A 26,869-nucleotide genomic window follows, 5' to 3' on the forward strand; every position below is an offset into this window, starting at 1 on the left:
GCACATAAATGAATATATGTAATAAATAAATAATAGTCATAAAGAGAAACATTATAAGTTCTCATCTCACACCATGACCCCAAATACATTCTTGATAAATTAAACAAATATTATATTGCAGAACAACTTTATTGATGTAAGTTTTAATATTTGTCAGACTTCTAGTAGATGAAAGACTGTTTCCAAGTGGTAGAAAGAAAATCATAATGGAAAATATTTGACTACAGAATGTAATATAAAATTTCAGAGTTAGAAATTAAATTGTCATATTTGCTGCAAAGAACCTGGTATCCTTATTCTAAGGTATGATCATAAAGACTGTAGAGAAAAAAGGAAAAAGGAAAAGAAATTAGCCAATTCACAGCAGAAGACATGGAAATGTAGAAATAAGCACACATATGGAAAAATGCTAAATCTTGATATTAAAATCAGCAGGGATAGAACATTCACTGATGTGAACATGTTAAGTATATGCCTTCTAAAAATTAATTAATTGTTGATTGCACTGGCTCTTTGTGGAGAGCGGGGGCTACTCTCTAGCTGCAGTGCACGAGCTTCTCATTGCGGTGGCTTCTCTTGTTGCTGTGGAGCACAGGCTGTAGGCATGATGGCTTCAGTGTTGCTCCACTGGCCTGTGGGATCTTCCCCGACCAGGGATCAAGCCCATGTCCCCTGCCTTGGTGGGCTGATTCCCATCTGCTGTACCACCTAGGAAGTCTTTAAATATATGCTTTTAAAAATAAAACAATCCATTGCTGGAGAAAGGGCGATATAACAGGTATGTTCACACTTAGAAGAAATTAATTTGTGTTTATCTTTTCAACACTATGAATTTTCTAATGTCTCCTGTCTCCCTGTCTGCATAGACCCCTGGATAGCAGACTTTTATTTTGGCTTTCCCCTAATAAAGGTATCTCTGTGTAGCCCCAAATGAAGTATTGTGTAAGAGCTCAATTTGGGGGTTTGAGTAACTACTCTGCACCATACTGGTTTGGGGCAAGTTACTAACTTTCCAGGCCTCAGTTTTCTTATCTGTAGAGTGGCTGTATTATTACCCTCCTCTTTGCTGTGAGAATTAAATGAGATTATATCTGATGGACCTAATACAGTGCCTGATCACAATAAGTATTCAATAAATGCTAGTTGTTACTTTTCTTATTTTCATCCTTCTCTCTAACTCTCCCACTTTTAAAAAATACTTGATTAGATGTGTGTGCTTTTGTAAACTGCTTCAAATCCTCTTTGGAACAAGGCTGCATATAAATTAGTAATCTGTATCTCCAGTGCCTTCTTTAATAGTTGTGTAAATTTATCCTGCCACCTCCAATGTAGGAGAGTAATTATACATAAGGTCAACACTAATATGCCAACATCTATCCTAAGACTTAAGATACTCATTAACTTTGACACAGTAATTTCACTTTTTGACTGCACATGTGGAAAAAAGCTGAACAATTTTGTATACATAAAAAGCTCCTTCACAAAATTTTTCACAGTTCTCTCCTCTATAGTAGCCAAAACTTGAAAAGAATCTGAATGCCATTTAAAAGAGAAATGGTTAAAATTTTCACTCAAGAAAACTTTATGCAGGCATTGTTTTTGAAAACTGCAGGATATCATGGTAAATGCTTATGATATAAAACCAAGAGGAAAAAGCAGTTTACTAAATTGTGTCTGTAATATAACTGCAGCAACCTAAGAAAACTTATGAAGAAAATGCCTGGAAGGAAATATACTAATATGTTCACAGTAGATTTTGAATGATGAAACAATGGATAATTTTAAAATCTCTCTCTCTCTTTTTTTTCTATTTGTTTCAGTTAATTCCCGGTTTTCTCTCCTAATGAATCTCCCCACCCACACACAATGCCATATAAGGTCCCTGTTCATAACTCATGGATCAACGCAAAGGACAGCTAAGTTTGCACTGTTTTCTTTGGGCATGATATCATCTTTGTTTCACTAAAATGCAGTTGCCCAAGGTATACTTTTGGGACAGGGGAGTAGCTCTGGGTGCTGGAAAGGGGGCAATTTAGTGTGGATTCCTGTCATGGCCTTGCTTGGACTGATAAAATGAGAGAAAGCAGAACACCTGTAGAGAAGGGCGTGCGGAAGCCGATTTTTTGGTACCAGTCACAGAGTTACAGAAATTCCAAAATCAGGGAAATGAAATTCCAGAGCAGAATTCTTTGCCTGATTGGGCATGAAATCACTCAAACCTTATTTCTTTAAAGAAGTAAGCAAAATCCAATTGAAACATGTTGTTACTGTCATTCCTATTTTAGTAATACTTATCTTTTAGTCTGAAGTCATCAAATTAAAGACACTAGAATCCAAAGATAGAATTATATATTTTTAATTTTATGCCATGAATTGTCTTTTGTGATTAAAAATTTCAAATATACAAAATGTATAAATTAATGAATGAAGTTCATTAGTGATCCTAGTGTTGGTTAGGACTTACAACATGAGTTTCTTCATTCTTTCCCTGGTATAGATAGAGGTCACATTCTTTGAGTGATTAGCAAGTGCTTGGCACTGCTTGGAGAATTATTATTAACTAGGCTCATTCTCAGTGAAGTAGGTACAATAATTATCTGCATTTCATTGGTGAAGTTCAGCTTCTTGTCTGTGCAAGTAGGATGCGGTAGAGCCAGGATGTGGAAGCCAGGCATTCTAGCTCTGAGTCTGGGCATTTAATCTCTCTCTCCAATATCTTTATAAATACATACTAACCGCAGTGGGGTTATACAGTGCCTAACCTTGTAATCTGCTTTTCCTTTCTAATGTAACTGAACATCAGTCCAAATGAGTAGAGATAGATCCACAATCAGTTATTTTTAATAGGGGCATTGTATTTTATTACATGGGTAACTCGTAATGTATTCAACCATAATCCATATGGTTGGATATTTAAAAAAATTTTCCCTACTGTAAACAGCAAAGGAATGCACATTCCCACATACAAGTGTGCATTTGAGAGAGTATTTCACTAGGATAAGTTCATAGATAAGGAACATGTAGGTCCAAGTGAAAATTTTCAAGGCTTTAAACCCCTGTTGCCAGAAGGCCCTCAAGAAATGTGCACATTTAAATTCCCCCTTAACAGTACAGGAGAGTATAAGAAAAGCATTTTATATAGTGATTCAATACACACATATTAAGTTTTCTATTTTCTTCACTAGATGCAATGACCTCTTTTTCTCTCCTCTCTTCTCTCTTTCCTTTCTTTTTCAAAATTATCTTAAGTGCCAGATATGAGTCATTAAGTTAATTACATGATCCATGAATGAGTAGTAACAACAGTTTGAAAAAAACACTATTCAGTGCTTGGATACTAGCATTCTTTTTAGTGTTTGCCTGTCTGGTAATCTGAGATAATGGTAAGCTATTGTTTCTATCTTGATTTCTTCAATTACTCAAGAGGCTGACATTTTGGAAAATCATGTTTTTGAACAGAGTAAACTATAATTCATTATCTCTCAACTTATAGTGCATATTAGAATTAAAAAATTATATTCTTGTATTAATTGCTAGGCTAAATAATCTCTAGAGATTGAGCTCAGGTATCAAAATTCATAACCAAGGCTGAGAATAAGTGTTGTAGATAGTTCTAGTAAAGGTTTGTGTGATGGTGTTGTTCACAAGATACCTAGATTGTTACCTTATAAAACTGCACTTGGGTAAATATTCCATTGAACTTGATACTTATTTCAAAATTTACTCCACAGGCATTTAAACAAATAAATATGATTAACTTTTTAAACAGTTTTGTTCAATTGCAAGAGTTCTGACTATTAAGCACATGTCACTTCCAAGGGTCACTGTTTATTTAAATTTAAATCCCCATACCCTAACCTAGACATGCAAATAACCATAATACTTGGAAGAGAGTAGAAATTTTATGATCATATGAATTTATAAATAATGCCATTAAAAACATGTTTCTACCCTGCAGATACTATCGGATACAACTACTGGAACTAATCAATGAATTAAGTCACAGGATACAAAATCAATACACAGAAATCCCTTACATTCTGATACACTTACAATGAAAAATCAGAAGGGGAAATTAAGGAATCAATCTCATTCACTACTACAACAAAAGAATTAAACACCTAGGAATAAACCTACCTAAGAAGACAAAGGAAAAGTGAAGTCGCTCAGTCATGTCGAACTCTTTGGGACCCCATGGACTGTAGCCCACCAGGCTCCTCCATCCGTGGAATTTCCCAAGAGTACTGGAGTTGGTTGCCATTTCCTTCTGCAGGGGATCTTCCTGACCCAGCAATCGAACCCGGATCTCCCGAATTGTAGACAGATGCTTTAGCATCTGAGCCACCAGGGAATCCCAAGAAGACAAAAGACCCGTATATAGAAAACTATGCAAGGAGATCCAACCAGTCCATTCTGAAGGAGATCAACCCTGGGATTTCTTTGGAAGAAATGATGCTAAAGCTGAAAATCCAGCATTTTGGCCACCTCATGCGAAGACTTGACTCATTGGAAAAGACTCTGATGCTGGGAGAGATTGGGGGCAGGAGGAGAAGGGGATGACAGAGGATGAGATGGCTGGATGGCATCACTGACTCAATGGATGTGAGTCTGAGTGAACTCCGGGAGATGGTGATGGACAGGGAGGCCTGGCGTGCTGTGATTCATGGGGTCGCAAAGAGTCGGACACGACTGAGTGACTAAACTGAACTGAACTGATGACACTCATGAAAGAAATCAGAGATGATACAAACATGTCATCTTTTATATACACAGAGATACATACAGGAGCATGATATATCTCTCAGAAATAGAGATATATCTTGTTTTTGGATTGGAAGACTCAATATTGTGAAAATGACTATACTACCCAAAGGAATCTACATATTCAATGCAATCCTATCAAATTATCAATGGCATTTTTTCACAGAACTAGAACAAAAAAATTCACAATATGTATGGAAATACAAAAGACCCCACCCAAGTAGCCAAAGCTATCTTGAGAAAGAAGAATGGACCTGGAGGAATCAACCTTCCTGACTTTAGATTTACTACAACTACAAAGCTACAGTCATCAGATGGTATGGTACTGGCACAAAAACAGAAATATAGACCAATGGAGCAAGATAGAAATCCCAGAGATAAACCCACCCACCTAGGGGCACCTTACCTTTGACAAAGGGAGCAAGAATATACAATGGAGGAAAGACAGTTTCTTTAATAAATGGTGCTGGGAAAACTGGACAGCTACATATAAAAAGAATGAAATTAGAACACTTCCTACCACCACACAAAAAAATAAACTCAAAATTGATTAAAGACTTAAATGTAAGACCAGAAACTACAAAACTCTTATAGGAAAATATAGGCAGAAGACTCTATGACATATATTGCAGCAAGAGTAAAGGAAATAACAAAAATAAACGAATGAGACATAATTAAACTTAAAAACTTTTGCACAGCAGAGGAAACCATAAACTAAATGAAAAGACAACCCTCAGAATGGGAGAAAATAATTGCAAATGAAGCAACTGACAAAGGATTAATCTCCAAAATACGCAAGCAGCTTATGAAGCTCAATATCAGGAAAACAAACAACCCAATAAAAAACCGGGCAGAAGACCTAAAAGACATTTCTCCAAGGAAGACATACAGATGGCCAACAAATACATGAAAAAAGTGCTCAGCATCACTCATTATTCAGTTCAGTTCAGTCACTCAGTCGTGTCTGACTCTTTGCCACCCTATGAACCGTAGCACGCCAGGCCTCCCTGTCCATCACCATCTCCCGGAGTTTACCCAAACTCAAGTCCATTGAGTTGATGATGCCATCCAACCATCTCATCCTCTGTTGTCCCCTTTTCCTCTGGCCTTCAATCTTTCCCAGCATCAGGGTCTTTTCAAATGAGTCAGCTCTTTGCATGAGGTGGCCAAAGTATTGGAGTTTCAGCTTCAGCATCAGTCCTTCCAATGGACACTCAGGACTGATTTCCTTTAGGATGGACTGGTTGGACCTCCTTGCAGTCCAAGGGACTCTCAAGAGTCTTCTCCAACACCACAGTTCAAAAGCATCAATTCTTCAGTGCTCAGATTTCTTTCTAGTCCAGCTCTCACATCCATACATGACTACCGGAAAAACCATAGGCTTGACTAGATGAACCTTTGTTGGCAAAGTAATATCTCTGCTTTTTAATATGTTGTCTAGGTTGGTCATAAGTTTTCTTCCAAGGTGTAAGTGTCTTTTAATTTCATGGCTGCAGTCACTATCTGCAGTGATTTTGGAGCCCCCCAAAATAAAGTCTGACACTGTTTCCACTGTGTCCCCATGTATTTGCCATGAAGTGATGGGAGTGGATGCCATGATCTTAGCTTTCTGAATGTTGAGCTTTAAGGCAACTTTTTCTCTCTCCTCTTTCACTTTCATCAAGAGGCTTTTTACTTCCTCTTCACTTTCTACCATAAGGGTGGTGTCATCTGCATATCTGAGGTTATTGATATTTCTCCTGGCAATCTTGATTCCAGCTTTTGCTGCATTCAGCCAAGCGTTTCTCATGATCTACTCTGCATATAAGTTAAATAATCAGGGTGACAGTTTACAGCCTTGATGTACTCCTTTTCCTATTTGGAACCAGTCTGTTGTTCCATGTCCAGTTCTAACTGTTGCTTCCTGACCTGCATACAGATTTCTCAAGATGTAGGTCAGGTGGTCTGGTATTCCCATCTCTTTCAGAATTTTCCACAGTTTATTGTGATCCACACAGTCAAAGGCTTTGGCATAGTCAATAAAGCAGAAATGAATGTTTTTCTGGGACTCTCTTGCTTTTTCCATGATCCGGTGGAGGTTGGCAATTTGATCTCTGGTTCCTCTGCCTTTTCTAAAACTAGCTTGAACACCTGGAAGTTCATGGTTCATGTACTGTTGAAGCCTGGCTTGGAGAATTTTGAGCATTACTTTACTAGCGTGTGATATGAGTGCAATTGTCACTCATTATTAGAAAAAAGGAAATCAAAGCTACAGTGAGGTATCACCGCACACCAGTCAGAATGACCATCATCAAAAAATCTACAAATATATACTGGAGAGGATGTGGAGAAAAGGGAACCCTCTTGCACAGTTGGGAATGTAAATTGATACACCTGCTATGGAGATTTCTTTAAAAACTAGAAATAAAACTACCATAGGACCCAGCAATCCTACTACTGGGCATATACGCTGAGAAAACCATCATCGAAAAAGACACATATACCCCAATGTTCATTGCAGCACTACTTACCATAGCTAGGACATGGAAGCAGCCTCGGTATCCATCAGTTGATGAATGGGATAAAGAAGTCGTGGTACATATACACAATAGAATATTACTCAGCCATAAAAAGGAACAAATTTGAGTCAGTTCTAGTGAGAGAGATGAACCTAGTGTTTGTCACACAGAGTAAAGTAAGTCAGAAAGAGAAAACAAATATAATAACGTACATACACGAATCTAGGAAAATGGTACTGATGAATGGTACCTACCTATTTGTAGGGCAGGAGTAGAGACACAGACATAGAGAAAGACTTGTGGACACAGCAGGGGAAGGAGAGGGTGGGACAATTTGAGAGGATAGCATCGAAACATATACATTATTATATGTAAAATAGATAGCTAGTGGGAAATTGGAGAAGGAAATGGCAACCACTGCAGTATTCTTGCCTAGGGAATCCTGTGGACAGAGGAGCCTGGTGGGCTGCTGTTCATGGGGTCGCACAAAGTCGGACACGACTGAAGTGACTTAGCATGCATGCATGCATGCATTGGAGAAGGAAATGACAACCCACTCCAATGTTCTTGCTTAGAGAATCCCGGGGACGGGGGAGGCTGGTGGACTGCCGTCTATGGGGTCACGCAGAGTTCGACATGACTGAAGTGACTTAGCAGCAGCAGCGTGGGAAGTTGCTGTATAACACAGGGAGCTCAACCTGGTGCTCTGTAACAACCTAGAGGAGTGGGATGGAGTGGGAGGTGGGAGGGAGGTTGAAGAGGGAGGGGACATATGTACATTTATGGCTGATTCATGTCGTTGTATGGCAGAAACCAACACAACATTGTAGAGCAAGTATTCTGCAATTACAAAAAAAATTAAAAAACGCATGTTTCTAATATCCTCATGGTATAGCTCATTTATGACAATTTTATTATTTATACCAAAAGCAACAGGAAAGTTTAGAAACAATTAGCTGGATTCAAATAGAGTATGTTTGCCCTTAAAATATTACATATTTTAATAATATCGTCATCTGAAGGTATGATTTCACTCCATTTTTAGTATGGTGTTAAAGAAGTGTTCTAATTTGGGCTTATGAGCTATTAGCTGTGCAAATCACAGTTAATGCTTGTGGAAGTTTGATTTGATGGTGGATTATGGTGAGGAAACTCATGTGAGAGTGTTTAGATTCTCATGAATAAAAATGTTGTGGGAGAAGCAAGGTGCTATTTAGTATTTCAGCGTTCCATCAGAGAGTTCCGGTTGCCTGCTGGACCATCCACCTAGGGAGTCCTCTGGAACCCCAATTTAATGTATCTCCCCAGTAGAGTTCTTATGCCTTCCTGCCACTTCCCCAAACCCATCCTCCCTCCTCTAACTGTGGCACAGTGGACAGTCGTGTGCTTTGCAGTAGGACAGAGGTTTCTTTACATTTCTAATGCAGTCTCCTCGAGTTAGAGATATGGAAACCAGGCTAGCGTGCTGCAGGTGGTCTGTGGGCCTAACTACTGAGGCTCCAGATCTTGAAAGCCCAAGAAAGCCAGCCTTCCCACACCTTGCCCCTCCAGCTTCAGGCTTTTGCTTCTCTGTTGTACATGGAGGGACCTTCAGGAAATGGGGGATGCTCTCAGAGGGCCAGTGGGACCAACCGCTGGTCACAGGACTATCCTGGAGAAGTGAAACCAGCAAAGTAGCACAACTGCCCTGGGTGTCACTCTGAGAGCAGGCATTGATGAGAGATACAAATTCCAAATGCACTCTACAAATTGGTGAATGGCAGGTGACTAAGAGGAGCTGAGGGGTTGAGGTCAAAAGGTGACCTTCATCCCTCCCTTGGCATCTGTCTTTAGCCTGTTACTGGCCATACTTGGCAATTCCTGTCTCCAGGTTCCTCTACTGCTGCCCCCTTAGAAGTATGCTGCAGTAGAAAAAGCTTTGCCTGGAATAAGTTACTTAGCAACTCTTTGCAACCCCATGGACTGTAGCCCGCCAGGTTCCTCTGTCCATGGAATTCTCTAGGCAAGAATACTGGAGTGGTTTGCCATTTCCTCCTCCAGGGGATCTTCCCAACCTAGGAATCGAATCCAGGTCTCCTGCATTGCAGGCAGATTCTTAACTAACTGAGCCACCAGTAAGTCCAAGAATACTGGAGTGAGTAGCCTATCCCTTCTCCAAGGGATCTTCCTGACCCAGGGACTGAACCAGGGTCTCCTGCATTGCAGGCAGATTCTTTACCAGGGATGTTCATACCTCAATTAACTCATCTATAAAACTGGATGAATGACAGCTGTTAAGAAGGAGCCAGCCCTGATGACCAGGATCAGACCCCCTTCACACATGCAGCTGATCTCAGATGATCATATAGAGTGTCCAGTAAGGGGACTGGGAAGCAGGTGTGGGCTGTGAGTTCACATGTGGTTCCCACTATCTTCTCCTGCAGGGTAAAATGATCAACCTTGGGGGCAGTGCAGCCCTTGGCAGAGATACAGCAGAATAGTTATAGATACAGTCAGATGTTGGATCAGCTGTTCAGTTTTTACCTACTCTTCCCCTGTTTCAGGAGAGAAGACTGCTAGTCATCTAGGAAAAGTGTAGCAAGTTCAACAGTCTTCAAGCCTCAGATGACTGGAGTATGGATTTTCCCTTGTTGGTCATGGTTACTAGAAGTCAATTATTGATCATGGTTACTAGAAGTCAGTGATCAAGTCATCAAACGCAGACATCAGGTTTCCTAGCTGGAAAGTTGAAAACAGGGAGAGCTGCATCCTGTTTGACCACATCCTGTTCATGAAGGCAGGAAGTGGGGCAGCAGACCAAGACGGTTAGAAAGACGTGACGCTCACAAGGCCCTAGTACGCTATGTGCGTGTACATGTGTATTGATATGTAATGTTTTTTAAGACCCTGTGAATCAAAGCTCATATATCATGATTTCGGAAGACCTCAAGCTTCTTGTGAAATGCTGGCTAAAAGCCAGCTTTTTTGTTGCATGACTGTGCTCAATCTGTAGCCATACCCATCGAAGAAGAAGAAAAAACATCCTATTTGCCACCTGAGAACTGGCCACAAGGGCACTGGGTGTTTCCTCTGGGAGTAGGAATGTACTGTGGGGAATCTCTCAGTGGCAGTCCTAGTGAGGATGAGATTATAGATATTGTCCAGAAATAGAAATGTCATGGCCTCTCTCAAAGGGAAGGACGGATTTTCCCAGTTGTGGGAAGCCCATAGTGCTCTGCTGGAGAGGCATCCGGCTCGTGCGGAACTACACACTATAACTCCCTGCTCAAAACACAGCTTGTGTTTCCTTCACTCAGCTGCCTCTGCTGACAGAAGAGCTTCCGGGACTGAGGAATGTCAGAAGTCCTTTCTGCTTCTTTCTCATTACCTTTACTGCTTTCATTCGTCTTTTCTTTCTTCTCCCCTTTTCTTTTTTCTAATTTATTTACTTTAATTGGAGGATAATTACTTTACAATACTGTGATGATTTTTGCCATACATCAGTATGAATCTGCCACAGGTATACATGTGTCCCTCTATCCTGAACCCCCTCCCACCGCTCTCCACACCCTACCCCTCCAGGTTGTCACAGAGCACCGGCTTTGGGTGCCCTGCTTCATACATCAAACTTGCACTGATTATCTATTTTAATATGTATGTTTCAATCCTATGCTCTCATAGAAAACCCTAAAGAACACCCTTTCTTATAGGTGTTTCGGTCAGGATGGCGATCGCACAATGGTTCCATGCTGCTTTGCATAGGGGTGGGATTAAGCAGAAAGCAGTTTTATGCTGGTGATTGACATCTGTCAGGAAGTGAGAAGCCTCTTCCAGCTGGGCTAGCCAGTAACTCAGGAGTGAAGGGCTTCTGAGATAAATCAAGCGTTCAAAATGATGGTGCTCAAAGTTTTGGACTGCTGGACCCAAGCATCTGCCTTAAAAAAAAAAAATTATTTGGCTGTTCTGGGTCTTGGTTGCAGCACGTGGGATCTTTTAATTCACGGCTGTGCTGGGTCTCTGTTGCTGCGTGGGCTTTGCCCTAGTTCCGGCGCATGGGCTTCTCATCCTGGTGGCTTCTCTTGTTGCAGAGCAAGGCTCTAGGGCACTCGGGCTTCAGTGATTGTCTCACTTGGGCTCAGGAGTTGTGGCTCCTGGGCACCAGAGTGCAGACGTGGTAGTTGTGGTGGCTAGGCTTAGTGGCTCCACGGCGCGTGGGGTCTTCCCTGACCAGGGAGCAAACCTGGGTCTCCTGTGTCTGCAGGCAGATTCTTTACCACTGAGCCACCAAGGAAACCCCGAAGCATCTGCCTTTGAGATTTAAAATCTATGTGCTTTGCAACTAGTACTCAGTCATTTGCTGAATTCTTTTATTTCCTCTAGTCTCTGGTAAGTAATCGTGTTAGGAATGCTGCGGCTGCTGCTGCTAAGTCGCTTCAGTTGTGTCCGACTCTGTGCGACCCCATAGACGGCAGCCCACCAGGCTCCTCTGTCACTGGGATTCTCCAGGCAACAATACTGGAGCGGGTTGCCGTTTTCTCCTCCAGTGCTAGGAATGGGTCACAGTTAACTAGGAAATGATCTCTTAAGAATATCCATACATCATGGAACTAGATGAGAGGGAATCTACTAAAGGCTTCATCTATTGCTTAGTGATTTCAGATTTTAGTGTTTAGAGAAAGAGACAGAAAGAAAGCAAAAGAGAATGATATTGACTATACTAGGATCTATGCATGGCTAGTGTAGGTTTTATTATAAAAATTTTCAATACTGGAAATCTAGCACACATATTGCATATAATTTTACCCCAAAATAAAATTGTTTTTATTTGTTCATGTGCTCTTCTAGTTCTTGTGATATGTAATGTTTAATCTATATATATATATATCATCATAAATCTTTTTTTTCACCCCAATTTATGTATAAGAGGTGTTCTTTAAGAGAAGAAATGACAATTAGACCCAGTTTTGGTGCTCATGGATAGGGCAGCAGAAGTGAGTTACAGACCACAGCAAGTTGTGGGTTTCCTTTTGGTTTTGCCCATGGGGACTTCATCGTTTTGGTATTTCAGCTCCATCTTTGAAAAATGGGAGTGGGTGACTCGTCACCTTACAAATATATTGACTGGAAAATAACTGGTATGTAACTTCAGTATCACCAAGGTGGAATGATGTGGTATGAAATGCTGCGGTATAAACCTCAATATCAAGCAGGTCATCAGGCCTTCTGTTGTCCTTTAACTTCTTTCTTTTCATTTTATTTCTTACTATACTCAGTCACTCCTTCCTCAAAATCTAAGGAGCCAGGATCCTGCTTGATAATCCCTGAGTGCTTGCTGTGTGACAGGAAATGTGTTAAGTAAGGTCTTTGCTCACGTTCCTCATTTAATCCTACTCTCTAATGCAGGAGGTACCATCAGCCCCACTTTAGAGATGAGGAGACTGAGATACTATGATTAATTATCTTGCTCAAGATCCATTGGTAAATTATGGAAACAGAGATTTTTGCAATGATGAAGAGCTTTCTACTTACAGATTAGGCTCTTCTGCAACACTGCCTCAATGCAGAGCCTGGAACAGAAATGATAGAAAAAGGAGGCATGCTTCAGAGTTGACTGCTAATTCTTTATATGACGTGATCTCCTCTTTCTTTCGTTTTTGTAGCTTGGATTTACTGTTACCGCCTTCTACAAGCTGGGGACAGTCATTAACAGACGTAATTGTTTAGAGAGTATGGTTTTATGTAATAGGAAGAGATATTTCAGAAATGTAATCTGGAGGAAAAGAAAAAAATATTGCATTTCCGGATATGTCAGTTCCTTTTATTTTCCTTTTTGTTAATCATTAGGTTGAGTCTGCTCAGAATGTAATGTTAACCTCCTGGAGGATAAAAATAACTTCTCATGTAATTTTACTTCATGTAGCAACAACATGTTGTGCTTGTTCATGGAAAGATCTATTTTAAAAAAAGAGTGCAAGGCACCCTTATCCCCATGAGTAATAACTGGCACGATGATGCTCGTGGCAGATCATCGCTCTAAGTCCTTCTTTGGAAGGCTTGTGAATTGTTTTTTACACAAGTTGTACGTGTTATTTTGTGATATGTGAAACCTCATTTAATAATAATAGAAAACCCCCAAAGGGGATCATGTATATAGTTTGGGGAATTCCTTTTACTTCCCGTATAGTGAGTCACAGCTTAGATGTACTAAGTTGGGTAGAGGAAGCATCTCTCTATCATTGTCTCACAAAAATACAAACCAGGAACCAGGAAGAGAAACTGCAGACCTCTGCATGCTCCTCTGCCCTCCCAGAGGCAGGAGGTGGCATCTGGAGATGGCAGCTGAGGTCAAGCAAATGCAGCCACTGGCGGACCAGGAACAGGATGATCCTGGAAGGAGGTGGGGGGAAGTTTTCTGATACTTAAATTTGTGACATTTACTTTTCGTTTTTGGTATTATTCTCCCCAGTTTCATCTAATCAAACACAGCCAGAACTGATTCCTTACTCTGAAATATACACATGGCTAAACAAAACAGAAAGTGGATGACTAGAATATGGATTTCCACGTAAACTGGTTCAACTGCTATGGAAAATAATATGACGGTTCCTCAAAAAAAGTAAAAATAGATCTACGGTATCATCCAGCAAGTCCACTTCTGGATGTATACCCAAAGGAAATTAAAACAAGACATCAAAGAGATACGATTACTCCAAAGTTAACTGAAACATTAGTCACAACAGCCAACATATGGAAACAACTTCAGTGCCCATAAATGGATGCGTGGTGCATGGATGAAGATGTGATATATATATATATATATATATATTTTTCCTTTCCCATGAGAAAGGACATTCTGCCATCTGCAACAATATAGATGCTCCTTGAAGACTCAACATTAAGATGTTAATCCTCTAAAATTGATTTATAAAATCAAAGCAGTTATAATCAATTTCTTGGCTGGATTCTCACTGCCATTCCTCTCCTCCCTCTTTTTCCTCTGTAGAAATTGCTGCACTAATCCTGAAATTTATATAGATATGCATATGAAAAGGACCTAAAATAGCCAAAACAATGTTCAGAAAAGAAGAAAGCAATTGGAGAACTTAAATTATATGGTTTTAAGACTTACTAGAAAAAGAAAAAAAACTATGGTAGTAAAAAAAATTTGGACCTTAAACTTACAAATGTAAGATATTATTTATATCTTAATAGAGCTGAGGAGAAAAAAACCTTATTGGCCATTTTGGGCTCTGAATCAGATTTTCAATCCTTGGCAGCTTATTAAATGTTTTACAGTTTCAAGGAACACATAGCATTATACCTTTCTATGAACAATTCCTTTCCTCATTTGAATTGGAAAATTGATCAAGATTTTGTAAAAGGCACACAAATACAACTCTAAGTAAAGAGGCCTTTGGTGGTTGTTGTTTAGTCAGTTGTATCTGACTGTTTGCAACTCCAGGCTCCTCTGTCCATGAGATTTCCCAGGCAAGAATACTGAAGTGGATTGCCATTTCCTACGCCGGGGGATCTTCCCTACTCAAGGACTGAACCCACTCCTGCATTGCAGGTGGACTCTTTACCACTGAACTACCTGGGAAGCCCTGTAGCTCTGATATTGCTTTTAAACATTGTGAGCCTCAGTCCTGGCTAAGGTTGCTTGTGGATGTTTGAGAGCAGGGGAGCAACCAGTGAGAGAACCATTGTTTTTGGATAATCTATGATGAGATGGTTAGATAGCATCACAGACTCAATGAACATGAATCTGAGCCCAATCTAGGAGACAGTGAAGGACAGGGGAGGCTGGTGGGCTGCAGTCCATGGGGTCACAAAGAGTTGGAGATGACTTCGTGACTGAACAATGACAGAGACACAGCATGGCAGATGCTTTTGGATTTTATCTTGTTAAAATCTCATACTTGCATTATCAGGCAGGTACAGCATCACCCTTAATTTATGGAAAGGTGAGAGGTGAAGGCAAACAAGATCCTTTGAGTTCAGACTTAAAACTTATTGTCGTAAAAGCAGAAGTGCTCAAGGGGACTTCTCTGAAGGTTCAGTGGTTAAAATTCCATGCTTCCAAAGCAGGGGATGGGGATTCAATTCCTTGTCGGGGAACTAAGATCCAACATGCTTTGTGGGAAAAATAGGGGGGAAAGCAGAAGTGCTCAGCTTTGAAATCTCAGACTCTCATGTACTTTATTCTGAAGCTCTCCTCACTTATGATCAAGGACTTCCCTGTCCAATGGGGCTTCCCAGGTGGCACAGTGGTAAAGAATCTGCCTGCCAGTGCAGGAGACACAGGAGATGCGAGTTTGATCCCTGGGTTGGAAAGATCTCCTGGAGGAGGAAATGGCAACCTACTCCAGTATTCTTGCCTGGGAAATTCCGTGGCTTCAGAGGCTGGCGGTCTACAGTCCATGGGGTCACAGAGTCAAACATGCCTGAGCGACTGAGCGTGCGCAGGCACATACATGCACACACACACATGTCCAATATGTTTACCAGAGTAAAGAATCTGCTGCTGAATGCTTGCAGAGCAATTAATCCAAATTGACTTATGCTGTGTCAAATGCATATCAAAGTTCAAAGTCTTAGTATGAACAAAAAATTTTAAATATCTCATTATTTTTGTACTGCCTGTTTGTTGAAATGATAATATTTGGATATATTGGGTTGAGATATATTATTACAGTGAAAAGCTTGGTATTAGCATAAGATAGACAAATCAATAAATAAAACAAATAGTCTAGAGCTACTCATATACTGTCAATTGATTTTCAACATAGGTACCATGATAATTTAATAGGGAAAGGATAATCTTTTCAATATATGGTACTATATAATTTAATATCTGTACAGAGAAAAATGAACCTGACTCCTAATATATGTGAAACATTAATTCAAAATTAACTTGAAGTTATTAAAACTATGATGTTTGTAGACCCAAATAGAAGAATATCATTGAACCTTGAGGTAATCAATGACTTAGAGTGTAAAACCACTAACCATGAAAAATTGATTTTTAAAAAGACTGATTAACTTTACTTCATGAAAATTGAAAACTTCTCCTCAAAAATCACCATTAAAAAAACCTAAACATAAGCTACACATTAGGGGGAAATACTTGCATCATGTATCTGATAAAAAACTGTATCCAAACTGTATCAAGGAGTCCAATAATTCAGTGATAGACAAAAATGCCAATAAAAATGAAAAGCAAAATCTTTTTAAAAAGGAATATGGATTTCCAAACTTTGAGAGTCACTAGAATTACATAGATGACCTCCAGGGAAATTTTAGGGATGATTCCTGAGTGAGGTGGCTGGTCTCTTTCACATCTGAGATTATATCATTCTACAACTTTTTCTTCTGCTAGGTCTGATATCGGAGAAGGCAATGGCACCCCACTCCAGTACTCTTGCCTGGAAAATCCCATGGATGGAGGAGCCTGGTAGGCTGCAGTCCATGGGGTCACGAAGAGTCAGACGAGACTGACTGACTTCACTTCACTTTTCACTTTCATGCATTGGAGAAGGAAATGGCAACCCACTCCAGTGTTCTTGCCTGGAGAATCCCAGGGACGGGGGAAGCTTGGTGGGCTGCTGTCTATGGGGTCACACAGAGTCGGACACGACTGAAGCAGCTTAGCAGCAGCAGCAGCAGCAGCAGCAGCAGGTCTGATATGGGGCTTTCCTGCTGGCTTCCCTGGTGGCTCTGCCAGTACAGGACTCCTGCTAATACAGTAGTCACAGGTTCGGTCCCTGGGTTGGAAAAATCCCCTGGAGAAGGAAATAGCTGCCCACTCTAGTACTCTTGCCTGGGAAATCCCGTGGACAGAGGAGCCTGGTGGGCTGCAGACCATGGGGTCTCAAAGAGTCACACAACTTAGCATCTAGACAATAACAAGGTCTGATAAGTTTCTCCTAGGAAACAAATTTTCAGATTCCCAGAATCTCAGAGAGATTTGACCAAAATAATCTTCTGAATAAAAATTCAATGACTAACAATCTGATTTCTGGGGAAGCAGTGCTGACCTTAGCTGGGAAGAACTGGTGATCTCTATCAATCATTATTCCTGTTATAAAAATAACCACTATCTTCTAAAAGTTACATTTCATCTAAAACCCACCATTTATAAATAGAGCCATGGGTTTTCTGCTACTAGATATGGGCAACTTTTCCCAGAATTGTGTGTGTGTTTTGTTTGGAATTTCATTGCACAAACTGGTAGGTATAGTTTGTTTCAGTTTTCAGCCAACTGAATTTTTTGGAGTGATAATTTCATCAATAGTTCAACTTAGTTGACATTTATAGATTGATAAAGAGATTCTAAGCATGATTTGATTTGGGTTTTATGATTTGTGAAAATTTTAAAAATCTTTTAAATCACTCACAGAACTTTCTAAGTATGAAAGATGTACAAAGTGTGGCTGAAGGGGCCAGCGAGGTTTACTTAAGGTTTCCAAGATCCCAGAACTCACATTCTGGGTGGCACTGGGTCTGGAAGACGTAATGAATAGGCTCCAGATGCTGATGCTGAAGCTCCAATCCTTTGGCCACCTGATGTGAAGAGCCAACTCATCGGAAAAGACCCTGATGCTGGAAAAGATTGAGGGCAGAAACTGAAGGGGGTAGCAGAGGATGAGATGGTTGGATGGCATCACCGACTCAATGGAAATGAGTTTGAGCAAGCTCCAGGAGATGGTGAAGGACAGGGAAGTCTGGTGTGCTGCAGTTCATGGCGTCGCAAAGAGTCAGACGAAACTTATTGACTGAATAACAACAACCAGAGAGGAGTTTCCCAATAATTTCATCTCTGTGTTAATGCGAGGAAGATGTAATACAATTAGAAAGTATAAGTCTTCTTACAGAAGACTTTAAGTCTTTAAAAAGCAATAACCTTGGCTCCAAGTAATCATTGCTATAGGTTTGGAGGAAAGATTTGCACATAAGGGAGTGGAATCTTACCTGGACCTCATGATTACTGTGGATTCTTGTGTTTTGACCCAATTCTTGAGCCTTTTCCCAGTGGAATAATTTCAAAGCAGCAAAGATTTTGAAGAAGGAATCAAAGACATGTAACAGAAGCATTTGCATTTTCAAAATAAATTATAGGATGATGAAGGCAAGTGGCCAGCTGTTGTTCAAACTGATTCTCATAGTAAAAAGGAGAATGTTTTCTTGGGGAAAACTAAAGCAGATGAAATAGGAATGAATTTAAATCTATAAACTCAAGAATTCAAGATTTAGTACAGTTTTTGAAAACAACTTTAGCGAACTATAACTTATATACCATATAATTCATGCACTGGAACTTCATAGTTTGATGAATTTTAGTAAATTTATGTAAATTTGCCACAGTGGCTAAAATTCAGTTTTAGAACTCTCCCATTACACCCCCAAATTTCTTTTTGTCTGTTTGCAATCAACCCCCACTCCCACACTCAACCCCAGTCAACCACTGTTCTGCTTCCTGTCTCCATCCTTTTGCCTCTTCTAGGAATTTCATGTAAATACAATTGGACAATACAAATCTTTGGTATCTGCGTCATTCACTCACACGATGTTTCGAGTTTCATTCATATCATTGGGCATGTGTCATCAGTCTGTTCTTTTCTATTGCTGAACAGTATGCCAATGTATAGACAAACCACAGCATCTTTATTCCTTCACCTTTTGATGGACATTTGTTTCCAGTTTGGGGTTATTATGAACAATGTTGCTATGATTATTTGTTTACAACTTTTTGTGTGAACATAATGTTTTCATTTCTTGTAGACAGATGCGAATGAAATTGCTTAGTCGTGCGGAAAGTGTAGTTTTAACATTTGGAGAAACTGAAAATGTTTTCCAAATTTGCTGAACCCTTTTATTTTCCCACCAACACTGTATGACTGGATATATTCCATGTTTTTTTATTATAGTCACCTGAGTGGATTAAGTATCTTATTGTGGTATTGGTTTGCATTTCCCTAATAACTGTTAATTTTGAGAATCTCTTCATGTGCTAATTAGCCACATGTATATCTATTTTGGTAAAATATTTATTCTAATTGTTTGCCCATTTTCTATTGGGTTTTCTTATTATTGAATAGTAAGAGTGCTTTATATGTTCTGCATAAAAGTCCTTTATCAGAAATATGGCTTGCAATCATTTTACCCCTTTTAATTTTTTAAATAGTTTCTTTATATAAGTAAAAGCTTTTAGTTTTCTTTAAATATAAATTTATTTATTTTAATTGGAGGGAGCTTTTAGTTTTGATGAAGTCCAGTGGACATGTTTTTCTTTTATGGCTCATGGTTTTGGTGTCATGTCTGATAGATACTTATCTAACCCAAAGTCACAGAGATTTTCTCCTATGTTTTCTTCCAGAAATTCTATAGATTTAGGGTGTACCTTTAGATCTGTGATTCAGTTTGAGCTATGTATGGTATGTATGGCGGCTTCCCAGGTGACACTAGTGGTAGAGAACCCGCCTGCAAGTGCAGGAGACATAAGAGACCTGGGTTCGATTCCTGGGTTGGGGAGAGGCCCTTGAGGAGGGCATGGCAGCCTACTCCAGTATTCTTGCCTGGGGAGCCCCATGGACAGAGGAGCCCAGCGGGCTACAGTCCATAGGAGTGGCATATGAATAGACAGTTGTTACATTACCATTGTTTGAAAAGACTAAGGTTTCCCCTGTTGAACTGACACTTTCGTCAAAACCAATTGACTATAAATATGAAGGTTTATTTATGTATATTCTGCTCTGTTCCTTTGATCTATCTATTGTTCTTTACCCCAATAGCACAGGATCTTGATTATTGTACCTGTATTGTAAGTTTTGTATAAGTCCTCCAATGTTGTGCTGCTTCTGCTGTCATTTTTGTTGAAGTATAGTTGATTCACAATGATTCAGATGTTTAGAAAACTGAAAATGTATATATATGTGTGTGTATGTGATATTCTTTTTCAGATTCTTTCCCGTTATAGGTTATTACAAGATACTGAATATAGTTCCTTGTGCTATAAGGTAGGTCCTTGTTGTCTATCTATTTTGTATTTTGTAGTATGTATCCATTAACCCCAAATTCCCAACTTATCCCTCCCCCCCTTTCCCCTTTGGTAACCATAACATTGTTTCCTATGTCTGTGAATCTATTTTTGTTTTGTTGCTGTTGTTCAGTTGCTAAGTTGTAACTCTTGCTGCTGCTGCTGCTAAGTCGCTTCAGTCCTGTCCGACTCTGTGCAACCCCATAGACGGCAGCCCACCAGGCTCCCCCGGCCCTGGGATTCTCCAGGCAAGAACACTGGAGTGGGTGTTGTAACTCTTACGTATACATAAATATATACCAGGCTTCCCTGGCAGGTCAGCTGGTAAAGAATCTACCTGCAATGTGGGAGAAGAATCTACCTGCAATGTGGGAGACTTGGGTTTGATCCCTGGGTTGTGAAGATTCCCTGGAGAAGGGAATAGCTACCCACTTCAGTATTATGGCCTGAATAATTCCAGGCACTGTATAGCCCATGGGGTTGCAAAGAATTGGATATGTCTGAGTGACTTTCATGAAATATATATAATATTTATGTGTAAATATTATATAAATATTTATACTTATTTTGTAAATAAGCTCATTTGCATAATTTTTAGAGTTTGTCTATAAATGATATCATGTGATATTTATCTTTGACTTACCATACTTAGTATGATAATCTCTAGGCCCATCCATGTTGCTACAAATGACAAGATTTCATTCTTTTTTGTGGCTAATACTCCATTGTGTGAATGTATGCATATACATATTTACTGCACCTTCTCTATCCATTCATCTGTTGATGGACACTGAGGTTACTATGTATCTTAGTTATGATAAACAGTGCTGCTATGAACATCGTGGGGGGTGTGTATTTTTTGAATTAGAGTTTTCATCTTTTCTGAGTATATATCCAGGAATGAGATTGCTGGATCATATGGTAACTCTATTTTTAGTTTTTTAAGAAATCTTTACACTGTTCTACATAATGGCTGTATCAATTTTCATTCCCATCAGTAGTAGTGTAGAAGGGTTCCCTTTTCTCTACACCCTCTCCAACATTTATTATTAGACTTTTTGATGAGATGGCCATTCTGACTGGTATGAGGTGGTACCTCACTAGAGTTTTGATTTGCATTTCTCTAATAATTAGTGTGCAGTTTTTTTGTTGTTATCTCAAGTCCTTTGAATTTTCATATAAATATTTATAAAATTTAGAATCAGCTTGTGTGCTGTGACTTTATCAGGTCACAGGTCTTGTACATTTTTGGTAGATGCACTAGATTATTATGTACTAGCTTATTAGGTCTAGTACATTTTTAGTAGATTTTATACAATTTTAAATCTATGAGATTATATCATCTGCACATAAATACAGTTTTGCTTCTTCCATTTAATCTATAGGCCCTTATATATTTTTATGCACTGGCTAGAACCTTCAGTACAGTGTGGAATAGAAATGATCAGAACAGTCATTCTTGCCTTATTCACAGTCTTAAGGGGAAAGCATTCAGTGTCTTACCATTAAATATGATGTTAACAAAGGTTTTTCATAGATGCCCTTTATCAGGGGGAGAAAGTTCACTTTTATTTCTGGTTTGTTGATTTTTTAGATATCATAAATAAATGTTAAAATTTACTGAATGTTTCCCTACATCTGTTGAGATAATCATGTGAGTTTGTCTTTTATTCCTTTAATACGGTATATTATATTTATTGAATTTTAAATATTAAGCCAACCTTGTATGCTTGAATTAAATCCCATTTGGTCATTTTTTTTAATGTTACTAGATTTGATTTGCTATTTTTTGTAGAGTTTTGCATCTATATTCATGAGGGATATTGATTTTATAGTTTCCTTTTCATGTTACTTCTTTGGCTGCTTCAATATCAGGCTAATACTGAGCTATGAAAATGAGTTTGAGAGTGTTCCCTCTTCTTTTTTTCTGAAAGAATTTGTGTAGGATTGGTATTGTTTCTTCATTAAATTTTTTCATAGAATTCAGTGTCAGCATCCCACAAATGCTGACTCTTTGTGGGAAGATTTTAAATTATTAATTCAGTGTTCTTAATTGATACAGGTCTATTCAGATTTTCTATTTTTTCTCAAGTCAATTTTGATAATTCATATGTGTGTGTGTTTTAGGACTATGTCCAGGTCATCTAGATTATCTATTTTGTTGGAATACGTAGTCCTGCTTGAATTAGGCTGTAACAGTTTTTCATTGACTTTAATCACAAGGGCATAATAGTACTAAGAAATGCCGTAAGGAATCTTCTGTATTCTGGTAGTATTCTTTCTCACTTTCATTGTGTAGTAGCAGTCCAATTTCCCATTGGTAACCTGAATTAATCACCTTCACCATCTGTGGACTTACAGAATACCTCATCCACCCTTTTTTGCCTGTTGATTCAGTTATGAGGAGACCAACATGGCTGGGTGGCAGTCTTAACTTCCAGTTCAGTAGAATCCCTTTCTGTGTCTCCTGGTAGATGCATTTCCCCCACCTTGAAACCAAGGCTTCTAGAACCAGGAGAGAATTAGGTTGTGGGGTCAGGAAGCAAAAATTTTGCTGGTGGATCACTAGCAATAATAGTAAATAGTACTATTGCCACTTTTTGAGTCCTGGACCTTGAATCCCAGATATGGGAGAAATTGTACCATGTACTGGATGCTGATTCAAGCTGGAAAACTTTGCCCCAGTCACCTATCTGGTGCTGTGATCAGGCTTTAAAAGGCCAAGCCAGCTGCTTCATGATGGTGGGGAACATGGTAAGACTGATTAATTCCATGAACATAGGTTCATTGTTGTACTTCATTTGCTGGTCAGAAGCAGTGCTGTGTGGCATACCGTGATGGTGGACGAGGTATTCTATAAGCCCGCAGATGGTAGTTCAGGCAGAAGCACTGTGGGCAGGGGCTGCAAATCCCACTCTAGAGTGTCTGTTTCAGTAAAAACAAAATACTGTCACTTCCATAATGGATCCAATATAATAAACCTGCCACCAGGTAGCTGGCTGACCACCCGGGAATGGTACCATATCTGGGACTCTGTGTTGATCTCCACTGCTGACAGTTTGGGCACTTAGCAGTAGCTGAAGCGAGGTTATTTTCCATGGTGAACAGAAGTCTGTGTTGCCCAGCCCATGTATAACTTCCATTTCTGTGCCACAATCGGTCAGCGTGTTCAGCTGTCGACCGAAAGGTTGGTGGTTCAAGCCCACCCAGGGATGCCTTGCTCTTGCCTTTTGGGCTTTCCAGGTGGCTCAGTGGTAAAGAATCTGCCTGCAATGCAGGAGACTTGGCTTCAATCCCTGGGTTGGGAAGATCCCCTGAAGAAGGAAATGGCAACTCACTCCAGTGTTCTTGCCTGGAAAATCCCATGGACAGAGGAGTTTGGCAGGCTACAGCCCATGGGATCCCAAAGAATCAGACATGACTGAGCCACTGAACATGCTGCCACCATCGCCACGTTGTTCTTGAGCTTACTGGCTGGGGAAAAAGGCTGACTGGGTATCCACAAAGTGGGTCGTCCTACTGATTTCATGATTAAAGTCTTCTTCCACTAAGGTTACTCTTTAGTAACTGTTGTTGTTTTGTTTAGGTGCTGTTGTGTCCAGCTCTTTCCCAACCTCTTGGACTGTAGCCTACCAGGCTCCTCTGTCCATGGGATTCTCCAGCAAGAATACTGGAGTGGGTTGCCATTTCCTTCTCCAGGGCATCTTCCTGATCCAGGGATTGAACCTGGGTCTCCTGCTTGGCAGGCCGATTCTTTACCACTGAGCCACCTGGGAAGCCCTTGGTAAATATTAACATGGAACATAAAGATCTTCTTGTATTTCACAGTGTCTTGCAAGGCAACTACCTGAGGGGAAGTCATTATAGTTTCCTCAGGCAATGCAGGACTAATATCCTCAGACAGGGGTGGAAGGGCTGCTTCTACTGCCAAAGAGGAGTCCCTATTTTACTGGACAGGAGGGAATTACAGCCCTGTCATTTGAGGACGCAGTCTTGTCCCAGGGTTTAGTTTCTTAAGGAATGAGGGAGGCCTGCTGCTGCTGCTAAGTCACTTCAGTCTTGTCCGACTCTGTGTAACCCCATAGACAGCAACCCACCAGGCTCCCCTGTCCCTGGGATTCTCCAGGCAAGAACACTGGAGTGGGTTGCCATTTCCTAGTTTGCTTCTAATTAGCACCTGTTTGTCCATCTGTGTTTTCCTCTGAGGGACAAACCTGGGCTATAGGAATCTTTAGTGGATCTGGAACCACTTAGGCATTCCTCTCTGAAGTCTTGGTATCTCCTTTCCAGTTCCAGGAATCTCTGTTTCCTACCCTGTGCTGTGCTGTGCTTAGTGGCTCAGTTGTGCCCAACTCTTTGTGACCCCATGGACTGTAGCCCATCAGGCTCCTCTGTCCATGGGGATTCTTCAGGTAAGAATACTGGAGTGGGTTGCCATGCCCTCCTCCAGGGGATCTTCCCAACCCAGGGATCGAACCCAGGTCTCCCACATTGCAGGCAGATTCTTTACCATCTGAGCCACCAGGTGAAGCCCGAGAATACTGAGGGCGAGTGGCCTATTCCTTCTCCGGGGGAACATCCTGACCCAGAAATCAAGCCAGAGTCTTCTGTATTGCAGGTGGATTCTTAACCAGCTGAGCTACCAGGGAAGCCCATTTCCTACCTTCCTGCCCATCAAAGAAACTCTTCCTGCCCCAACCTCTAGAAGAAGAGAGATTTCTATTGCTCTGGAATTGATGTCTGCTTTCCACTTTGCCAGAATCCCCTTTCAAGAAATGACAAAACTTGGTTTCCTGACTGAAATGAGGGTAGGGAAAAATACAGGGACCATGAACACCGTCTAAAGTTTATTATATTACTCTGTTGCGAGGGCGAGATACCAAATCTGCTAAAGATGGAGAGAAAGGCTTCCTGACATTTCTAGAGAACTTTGAATTTCTCCATGTGCGTAAGGCACGATAGATTTTCCCAACATCTGGACACTGTCCCTTCCTTTACATCCTCCAGCCCTAGCCATGGGGATCATGCTTGGGAAGTCGGTTAGTGTCACCATCTGTGCGAAAGCTTCTGGTGATAAACCTGTGTGTCAATCGTGGGGACGACTGACATCTAAAGTGAAGAGCGATTGCTGGGGGAGGGCTGATGGGCGGCATGCTGTCTGCCCTTCAGATGCTTGACTGCCTCCTTGAAGCCGCTGCTGGCTGTGGAGTCGCCAATATTCTGCTGCAAGGGTGGCCCAGGTCTCTGGGGGAGTGTCTAGTGTCTCGTCTCTCCCAGCCAGAACCTGAGGACCTCCGCCTTTCCCATGGGGGATCAGGCCTCCTCTCCCCATATCAGGGTGATGGCCAAAAAGTGCCGGGGTACTGCGTGTTCCTGCCTTTGGAATCTCCATCTCAGCCCCGCACTGCAGGCTCTGGTTCCTGGAGAGCGGAAGGCAGAAGAAGGGGATTCTCTGCAGCGGCCTGAACAGGGGAAAGGGCTCAGCAGCGGTGCTTGCAGCTGCCCAGGTGCCCCTTATTCATTCATTCTTCCACAGATTTGCTTTTGGCATGTCCTCCACATGGAGCATCTTACCTTACTGTCTCCTGGTGAAATCCCGACTTACTCTTTTTACTTATTTAAAAAAATTTTTATTTTTAATTGGAGGATAATTGCTGTGCAATGTTGTGTTGGTTTCTGCCACACAATAAGCATGAGTCGACCATAAGTATACATATGTCTCGTCCCTCTTGAACCTCCCTCGCACTGTCTGCCCCGTCCCACCCCTCTAGATCATCACAGAGCACTGAGTTGAGATCCCTGTGCTGTACAGCAGCTTCCCCCTAGCTATCTGTTTTACACATGGTAATGTATATGTTTCAATGCTACGCTCTCAAACCACCCCACCCTCTCCTTCCCTCTCTGTGTCCAGAAGTCTGTTCTCTATGTCTGCGTCTCTACTTATTCTTTAAGGTTCAGTGAAAATACCATCTCTTCAGAGATCCATCACTTCTCTCCCCTAAACACTTGGCTCCCACAGCTTTTTGTTCCTAGCTGTGTCATAATACTTACCATATTGTATTATTATTATTTACCTGCCCAGGTGCAAGAACTTGTTTTAAAAAAATCTTTATTCTTAGGATCTAGGGTGATGCCTGATGCATATCATCATGCATACATGATGATCAGGATAGTAATAACAGCTGCTAATCATTATATGCCTCGTAGTTGCTAGGCACACACATTGTATCATCTGATTCCCAGCACAGTTCTAAGAGTAGCTATTGATGTTATCCTAGTTTGGGGTGAATTTTTATTTAAAAATTTTCTTTAATTTTTTTGCCCCACTGGGTGGCATGCAGGATCTTAGTTCCCTGATCAGGATCAAACCTGCTCTCCCTGCAGTGGAAGCATAGAGTCTTAGCCACTGCGAAGTTCCTGGGTGACTTTTGAGAAGTTCCTTAGAGACAGAGAATTTCAGTTTAAAAGAAGGAGCAAGGGTGGGAAAGCATGGACTGTTAAGGGCAGAACAGTGGTCTTGGGTGAGGATACAAAAGAGAAAACTGAGGCTGAAAGGTGAGCTGGTACCTTATCACAGAGGCTTTTGGATGCTCCA

This window comes from Oryx dammah, unplaced genomic scaffold (genome assembly GCF_014754425.2).
Source record: "Oryx dammah isolate SB20612 unplaced genomic scaffold, SCBI_Odam_1.1 HiC_scaffold_28, whole genome shotgun sequence".
In the NCBI taxonomy this organism is placed as follows: Eukaryota; Metazoa; Chordata; class Mammalia; order Artiodactyla; family Bovidae; genus Oryx; species Oryx dammah.